Source organism: Tasmannia lanceolata, unplaced genomic scaffold, assembly GCF_043159265.1.
Source record: "Tasmannia lanceolata isolate RefF3 unplaced genomic scaffold, GAP_Taslan_0.1 ptg000012l, whole genome shotgun sequence".
Classification (NCBI taxonomy): Eukaryota; Viridiplantae; Streptophyta; class Magnoliopsida; order Canellales; family Winteraceae; genus Tasmannia; species Tasmannia lanceolata.
In genome coordinates, this window is record NW_027518689.1 from 5200799 (window position 1) to 5219839 (window position 19041).

Sequence of the window (19041 nt, forward strand, 5' to 3'; positions counted from 1 at the left end):
AATTAGCCCTTCGATTTGCCAACATCATATACATTTGATTGAGGGTTCCAAACCTTCAAGGGAATCCCAAAGAAGGGCTAATCCTGTGATGAAGGAAGCCATTCAAAAAGAAATTTTAAAGTGTCTTGATAATGGGATTATCTATCCCATCTCAGATAGCCACTGGGTCATTCCAGTCCAAGTGGTGCCTAAGAAGTCGGGAGTCACTGTGATACAATCCGCCACCAATGAGCTTTTACCTACTCGTATTCAAACGGGGTGACGGGTTTGCATTGACTACCGAAAGCTTAATGCCACCACTTGGAAGGACCATTTCCCTTTGCCTTTTATTGATCAGATGTTAGAGAGCCTAGCAGGACATGATTACTATTGTTTCTTAGATGGATATTCTGGTTATAATCAAATCCCTATAGCCCCTGAGGACCAAGAAAAGACTACTTTTACATGCCTTTTTGGAACTTTTGCTTACATATGCATGCCCTTTGGGTTATGCAATGCGCCTGCCACATTCCAAAGGTGTATGATGAGCATATTATCAGACATGGTGGAGACATTTCTTGAGGTCTTTATGGATGATTTTTCCATTCATGGCTCCACCTATGCCGAGTGCCTTCACCATTTAAAGTTGGTATTGGAAAGAAGTAGAGAAAAGAACTTAGTTCTTAATAGGAGAAATGCTACTTTATGGTGAAGGAGGGCATAGTCTTAGGCCATGTAGTTTCAAAAGAGGGTTTAAAGGTAGATAAAGCCAAGGTGGACCTTATTTCCCATCTACCATCACCCAAAAGTGTGAAGGACATCCGATCATTTTTGGGCCATGCTAGCTTTTATAGGAGATTCATAAAAGACTTTAGTAAAATAGTTAGGCCTCTAACTAACTTGCTTGCAAAGGATGAAACTTTTGATTTTTCCAATGAGTGCTTAGAGTCTTTTGAGCATTTAAAGAAGGAGCTAACCACGGCTCCTATGATTCAAGCACCCATATGGACTGAGCCATTTGAAATCATGTGTAATGCTTCTGACTTTGCCATTGGGGCTGTTTTGGGTCAAAGAATTAATAAGTTATCCCATGTTATTCATTATGCTAGTAGGACCCTCAATGATGCGCAACTCAACTATACTACCACTGAAAAAGAATTCCTAGCACTTGTGTTTGCTCTTGAGAAGTTTAGGTCCTACTTGATTGGCTCACATGTGATTGTTTATACAGATCATTCCGCCATCAAATATCTTGTGGCTAAGAAAGATGCCAAAGCTCGCCTCATTAGGTGGGTTTTGCTTCTTCAAGAATTTGACCTAGAGATTAGGGACAAGAAAGGTACATAAAATTTGGTTGCAGACCACTTGTCCCGTCTCCCCAATGCAAAGGATGACGAATGTCCCATTAATGAGAGTTTTCCAGATGAGCAATTATTGACCATCTCTAGCGAGCCTTGGTATGCAGATATAGTAAATTACTTGGTCACGGGTGCGACCCCAGATCATTGGTCCACCCAAGACAAGTATAGGCTTCACTCACAGGTCAAATATTTTTTCTGGGAAGACCCTTATCTATTCAAGACATGTTCGGATCAGATTGTCCGACGTTGTGTTCCAGATCATGAGCACCATTCTATTTTATCTTTTTGCCATGATCAGGCTTGTGGTGGACATTTTGGGCCAAAGAAAACCGCAACCAAAGTCCTTTAGTGTGGTTTCTATTGGCCGACATTATTTAGGGATTCATTTGAGTATTGCAAGGCTTGCAAAGCCTGTCAGTCTTTAGGTCGTGTCACCAAGAGGAATATGATGCCCCTCAACCCCATTTTAGTAGTTGAGATTTTTGATGTGTGTGGGGCATAGACTTCATGGGTCCGTTTCCCAACTCTTTTGGGAATTTGTTTATCTTGTTAGCCGTAGATTATGTTTCCAAATGGATAGAGGCCATAGCTTGTAAAACCAATGACCACAAGGTTGTGGTCAAATTTCTCAAAGAAAACATTTTTTCCCGGTTTGGTACACCACGTGCTATCATTAGTGATAGGGGTAAATATTTTTGCAATAGACCTTTCGAGGCCCTTATGAAGAAATATGGGATCACCCATAAATTAGCTACCCCTTATCACCCCCACACTAGTGGCCAAGTGGAAGTGTCCAATAGGCAAATTAAGCAAATTTTAGAGAAGACTGTCAACCCCAATCGCAAGGATTGGTCCCTTAGGCTAGTGGATGCCTTATGGGCTCATAGAACCGCATTTAAGACTGACCTTGGTCAGTCTCCTTAATGCCTTGTGTATGGAAAAGCGTGTCATCTCCTGGTTGAATTAGAGCATAGAGCTTTTTGGGCTATTGAGAAACTTAATTTTAATTTGTCTAAGGCAGGAAATCTTAGAAAACTTCAACTTGCTGAGTTGGAGGAATTACGTAATGATGCCTAAGAGAATGCAAGAATTTACAAGGAGAAGACAAAGGCTTTTCATGATAAGAATATTCTGAGAAAATCCTTCGCAGTAGGTGAAAAAGTCCTTTTGTACAATTCAAGATTGCACATCTTTCCAGGTAAGTTGAGATCCCGTTGGGATGGTCCATACTTAGTGCATAAAATTTTCTCACATTGTGCTATTGAAGTTTTAAATCAAAAGAATGATGAGATTTCAAAGTGAATGGACAACTGTTAAAGTCGTTCATTGAGCTACCTTCTACAAATTTGGAAGAGGTCATGGATCTCCATGAGCCTCTTTACTCTATGCCATCATGATTGTATAAGGTACACCCCTTCTCTTTTTATTGTCCTTGTAGTCATTTATTTTTGCATGCATTGAGAACACTGCACGATTTAAGTATGGGGGGGTGTTAATTTATTTGTAAAATTCTTTCTATGGTTTAAAGTAGGATTATTGCTTTTTCCCTTGTTTTTGATATTTTGTAAAGGAAAGAAAGACTTAGATACCTTCTTGTATTTTAAAAGAAATTTTTTGTTTTAAATTATTCTGTTTTAAGGAAGGAAACTGGACTTTATCTTAATTTGAGAATTATATCTTAATTTGAGAATTAAAAAAAAAATAAAAAAGAACACTTTTTACCTATAGGGTGATCTAATGTGTAATCTTGTTTACTTAAGTCTTAGGTAGGAGATGAGATTAGACTTTGGACTTTTACATGGTTAGGAAAAATGTGGAATGAAATAGTGGAAAGAAAAAAAAAATGTTTCTTTGATTCAGTCTTGACTTGTAGCCTTTTTGGCTCGAGTAAGTAAGCTCGAGGGGTGTTTACACCTAATTCCTTAAAGCCAACTGGCTTGAGAGTAATTGGCCTAAAGCTCATTTCAAGGGTCATCTAGAAAGCTTAAGGGGTCGAGACATTGCACGGATCAAAGTTATTTGAACTCTACTGCATCACTTTCTAAAGTCTCATGAAAAATATGATTTGGAGAAATATGCAACAATAATTCCAACGCTGCTTAGTAACCTGGGTGTCTGGTGTATGCCCTGCATATCATTCACGCTAACGGCAGTAGAGGAATAAATGAGTTCAAGCCTTGAAAAAAATAATAATTTGGGAATGTGGAAAGAAAGGATGGAATCATGTGACTGTCCACATTTTTATCAAATTTCCCACTAAGGTCTTTTGTAGACTAAATGACATACTTGGATCTATCCTATAGGGACAATAGTGTGAAAATATTGAAATATTTTTTTTTGTTATTATTATTAAGATATATGATAGTTTCACTACTTAGAATGGGATGATAAAAGCTAAGTATGGGGGTATCCTAGGGGTTTCATTCTTGAGAAAAATGTCAAGGCATTGGAATTGTTATATTCTATTTTATTTCTTAGTTCGACTTTGCATTTACGTTAGAAAAAAAATGAATTTTGTGTGTATATTCACTGCAAACACTCACGAGACAAAACTCGTCCACCAGGGTAACCTAGGGATTTAAAGGCTTGTTGCACGTGCGGAGTGCAACCGTGATTCCTACGAAAGTGAGTTAGGATTTCTTCTGTTTAGTTTTTATTTTTGTTCGTTTTTGTTTCTTTACTTGAGGACAAGCAAAGCTTAAGTATGGGGGAATTTGCTGAGCACATTTATGTGTGAATATTAGTTGTTAAGAATGTATATTTTCATACTTAGAACACTGCTACCTAAGGTATTTTTTTCTTGTTTTTTATGTTTCAGGTTATTTTTGAAAAAATCCATGGAAAATGTGCTAAGGAGATGGAATTACAAGAAAAATTCAAGCTTGAAAAGTTCTTTGGTGAATTGATCTAGTGTGAAATGCAATCAATGGCTGAGATCAAGTGAAGATACGATCTCATTCGAAGATCAAACGGGTGATCCAATTTACCGGATTTGTAGAGTGCAAGCTTTAGATCGAAAACACACTCTCATCTCATGTGAAATTTCACCGGATCTACGGACTACGAAGGAGATACATGGCTGATTTGGATGATCACACCATTGGACGGTCAAGATTACGTTTTGGAAAGTCAATGGGCAGCTATTTATTATGAAGCAAGTCGAATGGATGTTATAGATCATTCCTTGGAGATCAACGCATTGAAGAAGCAAACAAAGTTGTTTTGTGTGCATTACATTGGAAGGGTAGATTAGGCATTTACGAAACTATTTGGCAAACTTGCAATTAATTGGAAAAGTGGGGACGAAAAGGTAGTTTCAGATACCAAAGAAGAGGAAAAATAGGAAATTCAATCCCACGTATCTATTTCTCTCTCTCTCTCTCTCTCTCTCACTTTCTCTTCCCTCCAAAGTTGGTTTTTACAGATTAACTCAAAACTCTCTCCCCTTTATACCCTTTCAGCCCACGGCTCCCTATTTCTTTCCTATTCTCACAAATCATCTCATCCCTTGAAAACATTACACAACTTTCACTCACTCTCATCTCTCCCTATATTATATATATTATAGCCCACGGTCCTTTTTTCTCTCCCTTTCCCTTTATTTTCTCTCTCTCTCCCCTAGCCGACTCTCTCTCTTTATACTCCCCTCTCGTTTCTTATTTTATCTCCCCATTATCAACCGACCCAATCAAATGGATGGTTTGGATGAACCCAAATAACTCCAACCGACCCTACTCTTTCTCATCCCCTATTGTTTAGCCGCCCATATCACTCCCTATTTTGGTGGATTTTTTTTTATACTCGATCCCACCTACCTTATGTATCTTCGGTCGGTATACTTTCTTCTCTATGTCGCCGTCTCATCAATGAGCGTAGCAATTCCCCTATTTTGTTGGCACCATTAAGTGGAAAAGAAAATAGCCGAATTTCAGCCCGTTGAATGGATGGTCCGGATTGTTCGATGGAGTTGATTCTCGGATGCCACTTATGCATTATACCATGTGTGTCTCATGTATGGTGTGGCCCTCTCATGCTTATTCACTTTCGGCCAACTATGGGAGAGATTCACTACTGTTTTGTTTTAGAAATATTCTATTCTTTCAATTCGGTTCAAGAGACCCACTGAGTTTTGCATGCAAATTAAAGAAAGGGAATTTGTTACTAGAATCAATTCGAAAGCAAAAAACTGTGCCACTTTTGTTGAGTCTTCAATTAAGAAAGGATATGGGAAAAAGAAGATGCTAGCAAGATGATATTAGGAAAGAAGGATATTTTGGGAAACAAAATATGGTAATTGAAGGAGTTCTATTCAACGTTTTGGGTTACTTCAACTTTTTGGGTTACTCTCTCTTACACTATTTAGAAACTCATAGTCTCCTTTGTAAATACGTGTGATATAAGTAGACCTGGCAAAAGCGACCCGTGCCCGCGGGTCGACCCGACCCACCCGCAAATTTGCAAGCACGGGTCTAAGTTTTAGTGACCCATCAAAACTAACCCGCGGGTGACCCAACCCGCAAAAACACGGGTCGGGTCGGGTCAACCCGCGGGCACCCGCATTTTTTAATTTTTTTTTGAGAATGTTATCAGCACTACTGTTTTTTATGAGGGAACTCCTCACTTTATAAAAAGTACGGTATGGCCCGCACCATAGGATTATCCAAACCGTCAATTAGATGGGCCATAGCCTAAATAGGTTATGCCCCAAAATTATTTCCATTGGTTGATTCTAACCCTCCGATCTATAGAGGGTTAGGATCAACCCTCTAACATTCAGATTGGATGGTTAGGATCATCCTATGGAAATGATTTTTGGAGCATAACCTATTTAGGCTATGGCCCATCTAATGGACGGTTTGGATCATCCTATGTTGTGGGCCATACCACACTTTTAATAAAGTGAGAGTGCGCTCATAAGAAAACAATAGTGTTGATAACATTTCCTTCTGTTTTTTTATTTTATAAGAATTTGCTACCAAACTTCTCCTATGGCAACTTCTCGGCATGTGGCCATCGTGGTGCAAAGATGCGCACATGGCAAATGTTGCTAGCAAACAAAAAAAAGTAATCATTACACAAAAAAAGTAAAATAGCTAAAGTTATAAAGTTTTAAATGAAAAATTACCTAGAAATGGTTATAAAGTTGTAAAATTACGAAAAAAATACCAATAAAATATAGAAAGTTATGACAATTACGGAAAAAACAGATGCGGTCAAATCAGGAGAATTATTACAATCCCCCATATTTGCGGGTGACCCGCGGGTTGACCCGGCCCACCCGCGGGCTGCGCGGGTCACCTAAATTCTGACCCGCAAAAATGCGGGTCATTTCCTCACCCGACCCGTGGACCCGCACCCGCATCACCCGCGGGTTGACCCGGCCCCACCCACCCGTTTGCCAGGTCTAGATATAAGTGGGGCCCACAAAAATTCGTCAAGTAATCAACCAATTTGGGGGAAGAATCCAATTGAAAAGGGGTCATCTAATCAATTAAAGGAGAGAATCGTGCAACCCTCTTGGGACTTGGCTCATCTTAAAAAAAAAGAAAAGAAGTGAGTATTTTTCTTCTCCCTTAGCTACCATCAACCAATTCCAAGAACTCAAATTCACAAGAAGGCTCAATCATCATGAACCATCCAAGAAGAATTGGAGAGGAGCTTTAAAGAGGAGGGTCAAAAAGTTCTTTTCTTTCTTTTGGAATATGCTTGTACTTGGACAATTCAATTAAAGGGGAAGCACTTTTATTCTTTTGAATTATTGTTTATTTTTATTTCTTTTAGTTTAGATTATTGATCATGGTAATCTTTTATTATTTGTGTTTTGAATAAATAATGAGTAGCTAAATTTTTAATCTTAGGGTTTAGATGAAGCCTTAAGGGTAGATTAAATTTGTTAGATTGTGTGATCTAATGGACTAGATTCAATTTTGTGAATATAATTTTAATATACAAGGGGTTGTAAATTTGAATTATAGATCATATATGCCATTGATTATCTCTTGTATATTTGATCGTTGATGAGAATTTATAGAGTCTTGTATAGATATTGAAAATTGTTTGTGTACTTGATCAATTACTAATGGGAAATCTCATCCATTGATTGGATTTTTCATTGATCGGATTGATCATCTATACAAGTCAATCTAGTTCAAGATTGTGATCGAAGCGAATCTATATATACAAACTAATAATTTTTATCTAACCTATGGTGGATTCTAACCCTAAGACTTTTTATTTGAATTTTAGGCAACATTCTAATAGTTTTACAACTTTGCACCTAGATAGTTCTTTGAGTTTTTCATTAAATTAAATAATTATTGTGTTAGATTAGTGACTTAGTGGTTAAAATTCTCAATCAAATCAGTCCTTTAATTTATTTTATAAAAAAAAATTAGTAGTTAAATTGCTTGCATAGGTTTCCCTTAGATTAGAGAAGTTGTTTCTGTTAATTGGAAAATTGTTAGACTAGTAAATTGGCTTTAATTTAATCATCTAGATTAGATAATCAGTAGATAATTAGTAGTAATATTTGGATAATTGTTCACTTTGCCTAAGTTAAGAGGTTTAATAGCTCTTCCCTGTGATCGACTCGTAGCTACGATTGACCCGTGCGCTTGCGGTATAATTTTGTGCGAACAAACACCAAAAATCCCCCACAGGTTTTGCTACAGTTGATGACATTGAGACAAATGCTAATGAGGAAATCGAGAATAAAAAGGGGTGTGCAAGAGCGAGGATAGAGTAATTGGTGTGGCCGTGTGGCCTTAGCGGCGATTCGTCTTATTCATAGTTTGTTTATGTTTTTTTATAATTATGTCCAATACTCTTTAGTAAGCTTTTAAATGAGTTTTCAAATTTGTAAAAAAAAATTGTTGTCTTTTGTTAACGGTCCAGGTTTAGAGTTCTCTGAAAATCTGGGTCGTTACAAGACTTGATTCTGGGAGACTTTGAATTTGGTTTTGGGACTCGGGTTTAGGGAACTTTATTCGATTTTGGGATTTTTAGGGTCCAGTCAAAATGGGGTGTCTACAGTATGTGTTGTATATAAGCACAATATGAGATCCATTGTAAATAAATTCTCTAAATTTATCAATTTAGGAGAAGGGTAAGGAAGGAGAAAGGTGAAGGGGATGTAGACGTCTTAGATGCTTCAATGGAAGAAAAGTTTGTGAAAGGAACAGGGCCTAGAAAGTTTACTTACAATGAACTAGCTTTGGCTACTAGGAACTTCAGTGACGATGGGATGCTTGGGAAAGGAGGATTTAGAGGGGTTTATCAAGGCATTGTTAGAGATAATAAGGTTTAAGAGATTATTGCAGTAGAGAAGATTTCAATAGGGTCCAACCAGGGGAGGAAGGAATATGTCTCTGAAGTGACAATAATAAGCCGACCGAGACACCGAAATCTCGTTAGATTGATCGATTAGTGTCACGATTATGGCTAATTCCTTCTTGTTTACGAGTACATGCCAAATAGGAGCCTCGATTCACATCTATTTGGATCGAAGAGCTGTCTGAAATGGGCAATTAGATCAAGATTTCCCATTGGATTGTCCTCTGTTGTTGTATCTTCACGAAGAATGGGAGCAATGTGTGGTGCATCGCAATATCAAGTCGAGCAATGTGATGTTGGATTCAGGTTTCAATGCCCAGTTGGGGGATTTCGGCCTCGCGAGGTTTGTTGATCATGAACTAGGCTCGCAGACCATGAGCTATTTAGCACCTGAGTGTGTCACAACTGCTAAGTCTAGTAAAGAGTATGATGTTTACAGCTTTGGAATTGTTGCCTTAGAGATCACCTGTGGAAGAAAGCCAGTTGATCCGAAGGAGGAGCTATCGAAAGAGAGATTGTTGGAGTGGTAATGGGAGCTTTATGGAGGAGGAAGGCTTCTGAAGGCAGTCGACAAGAGGGTAAATGTGGGTTTTGATGAGAAACAGATGGAACATTTGATGATTGTTGGGCTCTGGTCTGCGTACCCGGATTACAAACTAAGGCCTTTGATAAAGCAAGTGATTCAAGTGCTGAATCTTGAAGCTTCATTGCCTAATCTTCCTAGCAAAATGCCTGTTCTGATGTATTGCTCGCTGATACAATTCCCCAATTTCACTTACACCGGCACTATGGATACTCTATCTTTGAAGGACCATGACAATGGTAGCTCCACCACCACATCTAGAACTGTAGACACCCCATTTTGACTGAACCCCAAATAACCTGATTCAATTAGAAACCCTATTAGACTAGTGTTCTAGAGTCCCAAATTTGTTCCTAGAGTAGGTTAGCGTCTTATTTAGGTCCCCATAAAATTTCATCAGAATCCGTCACGGTTCACCTAGTAAACAAGTGAGTTTTGCATTGTAGTGTAGTGTAATAGGGGAGTGAGTTATCCAATAAGGGTTGCCAATATCAACCTTGTGTGCAATAAAAAAACAAGAGCCAAAATGTTACGCCGTTTCTTACCTGAGCCACCCCCTGTAGGGTTAAAGGAATATTCATAAATACACTCAAGGGGGCTATCCAAGTGAGGTTTTGGGGGGGGGGGGGGGGGGATGAACATATTTTTTTTTGCACATATACTGTTGATATAAAGCTTAAAGGGGGGGGGGGGTGAATCAGCCCGTTTGAGGCCCAGCCAATTTCGTGCGACTATGAAGTATTGGCGCGCCATCAATCAGGGGGGGTGCCAATATCAGTAACCATGTTTTAATTATAAAAAGTCATCAATGAAAAAAATGAGGGGGATTCATTTTCCGTCAAAATTCGAGAGGGAGAGAAAATCTATTCCCTATTTTTTTCTGATTAATAGGCCTTCTTCTTCGGCCACTATTTTCGACAAATTTGGCCGAAACTTCGATAAATCTCTAATCTTCGGTCAATCTCTGGTCGAAAATTGCCATCGCCTCCTTTGATCTCTATACTACTATGATTCTTTGATATTTCTTTTGAAAGAATATCAAAGAATCTGTGCTTGCTAATCTTCATCTCGAGTCTTTAAACCCTAGATCCTCAAATTGCTAACCCTAGCCTTCGAGCTCTCATTCTCCGATCGAAATCCTCCTTCTACGGTGAGATTCCGGCCAAAATTTTGACGGAATCGAGTAAGATTTCTGCTAGAATTCGATAGTTTTTCTTCGAAGCTTCACATAATCAGCTTAAAAGAAAGAAAGAGGTGTAGATCTTCATAAGAGCACAATACGAAGACCTGAGAAGTTTCAGCAAGACATTTGGGATTTTGGTTTTTCCTCTCTCCAGGTACGATGATTACTATCTCGATTAGATCTCTGAATCTCATCGTTTGCTTGATTTAATTTGAAAGAAATCTCAGATTTGTTTGTCTATAGGGTTGCTGTGTGCTCTTTGTGGATGAGCATCACATAATTTCTGCGTATGCTTGATTTAATTTGAAAGAAATCTTAGATTTGTTTGTCTATAGGCTTGTTGTTTGCTCTTTGTGGATGAGCATCACATAATTTCTGAAATTTTCATTTTTCATCATCATTTTCGTCTAAAACAAATTTAAATCTGCTTGTTCATGAGTTTAGTGGAAGAAAATTATAAATCTGCTTGTTTATAGGATTGTTGATGCTTTCTAAGGATGTTGATTGCATCATCCATGCGTTTTCACATTGCTTTGCCAATTCTATTTAGAAAATAAGAGATCGGTTCTTTCACAAGCCTAACTTTTTGTGATCTTGTTCTGAGAACATGTCTTTTAGAATACAATAATGATTTGAGGTTTGAAATTTTGATGTTGATAAAGATTTTGTGGCGTCGTGGCGAGAATTTGTCATGAATTGTGTGGTCATTATCTCATTATGTTCATGAGTGCAAACTGTTTGATGAATGTTTTCAAAGAGTTGTGCATAGGCTAGATAATTGACGAAGCACATTGATCTAATGACAAGAAAGGCAAAGCTGTGCTTCAGGATTTTATTGCTCTAATCTACTGATTACCTACTTTTTTTTTCATTTGTTAGTGGAAAGCTTAAATAGATTTTCTTGTAATAGTCTCCATCCCCTTGAATTTAAATGAGAGCTAAGGCTTGAAACATTGAGCTGGAATTTCAAGAAAGAAGGTGATATATTCTAAACCTATACATATCTTTCAATTTTTCTTACCTCAGTTTTGGCCTTGAATATGAGTTCCTGTGATGGTAATATTAGGCCTCGAGTAGCATAATATCTGATTCATGACTTATACAGTCATGGAGATTCTTCAAAGCATGATTTGATCTAATTTTGATCGATTGATATGTGTTTCATTAGCTCTCATGTTCTGGAATTCTTGGATTCAATGAAAGGGATAATTCATAGTAAAATTCGTGGTCATTTCTTGCAATTTGTCATGTGAGTATTGGATTTGTAGTTCTTTGGAACATGATTATTGTTTTGAAATAATTTTGTGACTACTGAAGTGGTTTCATGGCTTGTACCTTACATTTGTCTTTAAATTCAGTGGTAGATTATTGGTCATGATTGTCAAGTGGGCTTTACAAATTGCATAAGCATTATTCCATCAGGTCTGTGGCTATGATTGAGGGTTAGTTCATAAATAGGCATGTATCGAGTAGCTTGGATTTGTACTTGATCATTCATTGAGTTGAGCCTGAGCCTAGAGTATGAGAATTTTAACTGTATGCATTACAATAATTCCAACTTGTCTTCTTTCTTAATTGTCTTGGAGATGTTTTCCGTTAATTCTAGTAATGTTCTCTACATGCTATTCAAATGTTTGGACATGGTGTATCATGTAAAAAAGCATGGTCATGGCATTGATAATACTGTTACATAGCCTAGGTCGTTCCTCTTTTGAAAAGAAATTATTAACACCCAGCTTTTGAATTTTGAGCAACACATTTTTTTTTACTAATCTTTGTTTAAGGTTGTTATTTTCATGATTGAATTTTCAAGATGCTTTCGATTAAGTGGATAGTTTCTTGTTCAAATTATTTGCTAAGGATCATTGTTTTGGCTATGTAGGGTGGCTGTTTCAAAAGATTAAATAAATTAGGACCTTAGATGGAAATTTATGAGATAAGCTTGTATTTTCATTTGTACTAATCATTTCATGGAATGGATTTCAGGTTTAATTTTCTTCTATGAATGGAAGTTAATCACATGAAAAGTATTTTTTTTACTGAATTTGTAGGGTCAAGTTTGTTTCACTGTCACTTTTCAAATGCTTGGCTTTAGCAAAAACACGTATTCATTTACTGGAAAGAAGCATATTCTAGTTAAATATTTGTGTGTTTGAGAAAATGTGGAATGTGAAGTTCAAAATATGTTCATTCTTCTTAGTTGAGCATTTAATTATATTGAGGTCTATAATCAATGCACTAGAAATCAAAGACTCTGTGTCTCTGTCTCTACATTGTATGTTCAATGAATGATTCTTGGATCAACCCTTCTAAGTTGTTTCTTCCATGCCTCTAGCTCTATTAGAACAAATGTTCATGATTTGAAAAAAGTGATGTTTCTTGTAATAGTTTGCATGTTCAGTAAAAACCCAGAGTGCAAGTAGTTGAGCTGCTACATGCTGGAACCTTATATCATTCTGCTGGGTAGTGTGTTGTTATATGGAAGGTAAGTTCAACTTCTCTGCTTTCATGGTCGAAATGGTTAGTTAGTGTCCTCTGCTACCGTTTTCCATATAGCACTTAAAGAGTTGTAATAACTCATTGTTCAGGTAAGAATGGTGTAAAGACCCGGCCCACATGGGCCTAGAAAGTTAATAACTTTAATTAAATCTGGACCGTAGATCTCCAGACCAAAAATCAGTGTATTTTCATTTTTTTTGGTATAAGCAGTTTTTGGGGCATCAAATCTTGTCCGTTCGACATGATTTTGGTTTCGGTAGATGGGCATTTCGAATACTTATCCAACAGACCCAAGATTTAGCGATTCAGATGTGCTTTGAGTAAGTTATGACATTTTTTTTATTAGGGTTAGGCACAGTTATGAGTTTTGTCTTATTAGGCAATTTTTTAAGAGTGCCATTATTAAAATTTAGTATTTTCCATTTTAGCTAACTTAAGTAATAAGATAAAATGTAGAGAGACTAGGAAACTTACTAGCTATTAGTAGTTGATTATGAAACAACGTTAAACAAAAATGAAAGCTAGGATTTATAAAAGACCCTTCATGTGGTTCTCCCCTCTCACACACACCCAAACCGTAGAGAGAGAGAGAGAGTGAGAAAAGAAGGAAAAAGAAAAAAGAGAAGAAGAGATCCTTGAGGGCTTTTCAAACACTTTGATCCATATAAGTTTTTGTGTTTTTAATCATCTAGGGTTTGTTTTCTTGTAAAGATTAAAACCTAATGAAAAAGGATCTTAAAGATTCATAGAGATAAATGAAAGCTTAATCCCTTTCTTTCGAATAAACCATAGAAATAACTATTTTCTTTCGAATCTAAATCTAAAATACGATATATGTAACGAACGTAATTTTTCCTTTCGAATTGAAATTTCTAGATCGTCTTTATAATAAAGAGGATGGTTTTCTTTTAGATAATTTATTGAGTGATGTGAAATAGGGATAATATCATTTTTTTTAAAACCAGCCCATGTCTGTGGAATCTAAAATCCCTAAGTGGCTGACCTTTTGCATGTTTATACTAGTATCAATTTTATATCTTCCTTGTAAAAAAAAAATCAGATTTATATGTTTATGATAAGTACTATCAAAGTCCTTAATTTTTTTCAAGAAATTCCTCACGTATGCTAACTATATATATATATATATATATATATATATATATATATATATTAGATCTATATTCTTAGATAAACAACTATATGTGTAAAACTTATGGGAAAGGGTTTGTTCCCTTTGGAGTTGGAGTAGTTGGGTGTACGGCTTGGAGATTCGTCCTATTGAAGAATCTCATTGTTTTTAGTGGAGCGCCCCAAGGAGGTAAACTTGGAAGAGTGGAGTAGGTCTTGTGATAAACCGAACTACTATAAATTTTGTGCCTTGTGGATGCTTTCTCTCTTCCTTTCGTTTGCACATTGTGATGATTGGTAAACCCTACCCTTTTTCTTGTATTTACGTTTTATTAAAACAAGGGTTAGAGTATATAGGCTTAAAGTAACATCTAAACCCTAGAATTTTACTATATTGATTATTTTAACAAGGGTTAGATTAACTATTGCTTAATTAACAAATTAATTTCTAATTAACAAATTAATTTCTAATAATCCAACTAATTAAGCCTAAAATTTTTAATTGACCAATTCACCCCCTCTTGGATTGTCACACCTACATTTTATTTGGTATCAAAGCAAAGGCTCTTAAAGAGATTTTTAAATTTAAAATCTACAAGAGAGATCCGTGACAATCCAAATGTATTTCGAGTTAGGCCAATCCGCTCTAATTCCTTCATTCTTTGATGGAACAAATTATAGGGCTTGGAAAATAAAAATGCTTGTCTATCTCAAATCCATAGATTATGACATGTTAGATGTCATTGAAAGGGGATTTTCTATTTCAAGAAAAAATAATAAAAATTATTTAAAATTATTTTCCTTCAACTCAAAAGCAATGATTTTATTGTGTTGTGGCTTAAGCCCAGATATTTTTGAGAAAATTTCAAAATGTTTAAATCCAAAAGATATTTGGACCACATTTGAAGATATTTTTGAGAAAAATATTTGTCTCTTTTCAAATGATAATTTTCATGAGCCAAAAGAGACTTCACAAAAATCTTTTGCAAATGTTGAAAATTCAATTTCCAATTTCAGGAATCAAATTGAAGATTTAAAAATGAAAATTGATGAAAGTTTTAAAAGGAATGAAAAATTAAGTCAATTGAGTAAAATATTGATAAATAAAAATAATGACTTAATACAAAAATGTAATGCTTTTAAGAAAGAAAAAGAAAGCCTTGAAAACACAAACAAGAATTTAAATGAAAAATATATACTTGTTTGCGAAAATGAAGAAAACCTAAAAGCTAATTTATCTCAACAAATAAATTGCCTTGAAAATCAAGTAAATGAGGTAAAATTAGTAAATGAAGAACTCTCTATAAAGAACCAAAGATTGCAAGAAGAGAAAGACAAACACGTTTGTCATCATGTGCATTCTTGTAGTTCTTTATGTTCCTCATCTACCAATCATTACTCATGTACTTATTGTGGTAGATTAGGATATCACAAATCTAGGTACAAACTTAGATTTGTGAATGTACTTATTGTGGTAGATTAGGATATCACAAATCTAGGTACAAACTTAGATTTGTGAAATCTAACAAGTTTGTTTGGGTTAGAAAAGATACACTCCTGCAAACAAACTTGATAGGAACCAAAGTGATTTGGGTTCCAAAATCCCCCACTCAAATCTTTATTTGAATTTATTGATATATGGGGTTGTGCTTTATTGTTATACCATATGAAAATTCTTCTAGATACTTCACTTCATTGAATTATTCTTTGTATCTAGAACACTTGTGCTTTAATTGCCATATCTTGTGAATTCTCTCTAGATGCCTTTACTTCAATATTACATTCCTTACATCTAGTTTACTTGTGCTTAATGACATATCATCACATTTTTTAACTTAGATACTCATATTTATACATGTTTTAATAGAATGTATCTATGCCCATAGAGCTTCATGATCACATCATTTTCATTCTTAGTCTATGTAGAAAACTAGAATACATCTCTAAAGACTATATTTTGTGCTTTATTTAATATCATTCGCCAGCATGTGGACCCCGATCCCAAGGACACTGGCGAGGATACGAGATCCCCGTCAATCCTCTAAGATCTCCACACGTGAAGGAGAGCTCTACCAAGGAACTTTCGAAAGAGTGTCGCTACAGCATGGGTGGCGATGTAAAATGCGATACCTCTTGATTCTGGGACTAGCCCAGAACTAAGAGGAGTCGCCATCCAAGGTAGTCAGCCCTGGAACCCATGAAATACTCTGTTGCAACGGATAACCAGAGATACAAAAAATCTGTGCCTGGTGACGAATGGGGAAGGTCCGAAGAGCACCCCAAATCGCCCGAGTGCAAGCACCCAGTCTCTTATGCCATTTTATATTACTTTGAAGAATTTTGGATGAAAATCATGTGAAATGGAAACAGATATCCCCGAGAAGACGTCTACCTAAGCATGCATGTCTCAAGGAGGGATAAAGAAAAGGAAACACACAAGTCCTAAGAAGAGTTGAAGGGATAAATACTCTTCACTGACTGATGACTAGATTAGGATGCGCTAGTGATCCCATTATTTTCCTTATGACACATAGCCTAGTCGCACATAGGATATAGGAACCATCTGCATTAGTTTAGGGCTAAAAACTTGCATTTAGTTAGGACATATAGGGAGTCCTAAAACTCACAAACAACTGGAACCTAACTAATCACATTCAATAAGTTGTTAACAACTAGTCGAGTCTAGTTGATTGAGTCTAGGATAGCAGTCCCAGATGTGTTAGGCATTGCAGTTTAGAATAGGTGTGAGAACTACGTGGCCTTGATTCTCATCGAGGCGGGGATAGGTAGGCAGCTTTGGATGAGCATCAGGTCATCTAAAGATTCGGGCCCGAAAAATAATTAGAGTCTTAGGGTTTGTTATTAGAATTTTAGGGGTTTGTGGTCTGGTACCTGTTTGTATTTCTTATATAGTGATATGTTTGAGTATTTCTTATTTTGAGATATATCTCTTGTGTGACTTTGGTTGTGTGACTTTCCACTAACATTGTTGAGTGATTAATTTCTTTAGGTGATTTGTGTTTTTAACTGTACATCTTATCTAGTTTATTGCTTACTCACATGTTTAGCTGTAGCTCTCACATGTTTAGCTGTGGCACTTATGTGCTTATTTATCTTGATCATATGCTTAGTTGTAGCTCTTTATTATTGTTGATTATTACTTTTGCTATCATCTACTGACGTTTACTCACTGTGCATGCTTGTCTCTTTAGCTATAGTTGTGCATGTGTATGCTTACTACTTTCTAGATGTGATGAGTTAGGACTAGATGTGATTGGTAGAGATTGGTAATATGATTATCTATTATTAGATCAACATTAGTCTTCTCCGCCTCTTTCTGAAGAGACGACAGATTCTAGTGTTCATTCTGATGACAGATGATACTGGTACCAATTCTCTTTAGGCATGGATGTTAGATATGATGTATGGAGATAGGCAGCAGGGTTATCTTATATTGGATGAACATCAGTCTTTTACGCCTCTCTAAGAGACGTTGGATTTTAGTGTTCATTTCAATGATAGATGACACTGATCTCAACTCTTCTTAGGACTTGGATGTTTATTTTTCCTTTGCCCATCCCCGAGACATGCATGCTTATGTAGACGTATTCTCAGAGATATCTCTTCCCATTTCACATGATTTTTGCCTGTAGGACCCGATCCCGCGAGAGGGGTGGCGGCGCGCGAGGCGCCACGCTCTCTCTTGGTCTCTCGTACCCACGCGAATGGCGTGTGTTTTTTATTATTGATTTTAATTACCCAACCGAGCAGGCAGCAACCAAGCCATAGGGTGCAATCAAATGTGCAACCCAGTACCCATAAAGGCAGGGGTAAGCCGCCGAGCCTAGCAAGGTGTAATTTAATTCCTCTTTTCCGTGAACTTGGGATCACTAAGGCAATCCGAATTCCACGCAAAAGTGAGTGATAGAGTCGCCACCTAGATGAGGGATCTAGGACCCATAATTTACCAGAAATCTAGACTCGTTACCTGGTTACAAGAATGGAAGGTATGGGGAGTTACCACCACATGCACCATTCCTGCCCGATAATCGGTCTTCAATTTCAAAAGTTAACTCTTTTGAATTTCTTTTAAATGGCTCATCTAACTCTACATTAATGTGCGAACTATGTGACATGCATCCTAAGATCTAATTTCAATGCATTTCCTAAATGGGGTGAATGTGAACTTTATTAACCTAAATGCATTCTAATTTTTTTAGCCGTTCACAGTTTAGACTCATGCGGGCCAGGAGTGCATCCTACATGCAACTACATGCCTATGTGCCTATGTGATTGTTTTAAGATTGATGTGATTTGATTTGAGTTGAATTAGGTTGATTGATTTGAAGTGGAGTGACCTATGCTATATGAACCTAGATTTAATGCAATGGACCTAAGTTACATTCTTGGTATATTTGTGAACTTTGAATTCTAAGAATTCTATTCTGAAAATCTAGAGTGTGGTCTCTAAGTTTAGAGCCTAGAATTTTATGATTGGGATTTTTCATCTTAGACGATTATAAGTTCTTAGATTCTTTTAAGATTTTTGAATTCTTTTGAGTTTCAAATTTAACAAACACAACTAATCATGCAAAGAAAGCAACTAGCATACTAAAAAGCAAAACAACTAGCATGTGATTCTAAGCTTACGATAAGAATAATTTAAAGAGATCTAAACATGCAACTAATTATGCTACTAAGTAAAAGAAAATATCTAATATGCAAAAAGGGTTTAAGGAAAAGGAAAGGGTGAATAGGGGAATGGAAGGGATGAAGAAGGGTGTAGGGGAACGAGAAGGATGGAGAAAGGTGCGACTGAACTTGGGAGTGCCAAATTGCCTACGTACCCCGTCGTGGGGATCAAGCCACACGTAGTTCCACCGTGCTTTGGACATGTAGATGGTAGCTTTGCTGCCATTTGGATGCTAGGAAAGAGTTCCAAATTGTTCTTTGGTTGCAGGGAAGGATTTTTGGGT

The 19041-nt window shown here is 36.7% G+C and overlaps 1 pseudogene; it reads left to right on the forward strand.

The window, feature by feature from the left end:
* Positions 1-684: 684 nt before the first annotated feature.
* On the forward strand, positions 685-9538 carry LOC143888490 (L-type lectin-domain containing receptor kinase IX.1-like; annotated as a pseudogene).
* Positions 9539-19041: the final 9503 nt, after the last annotated feature.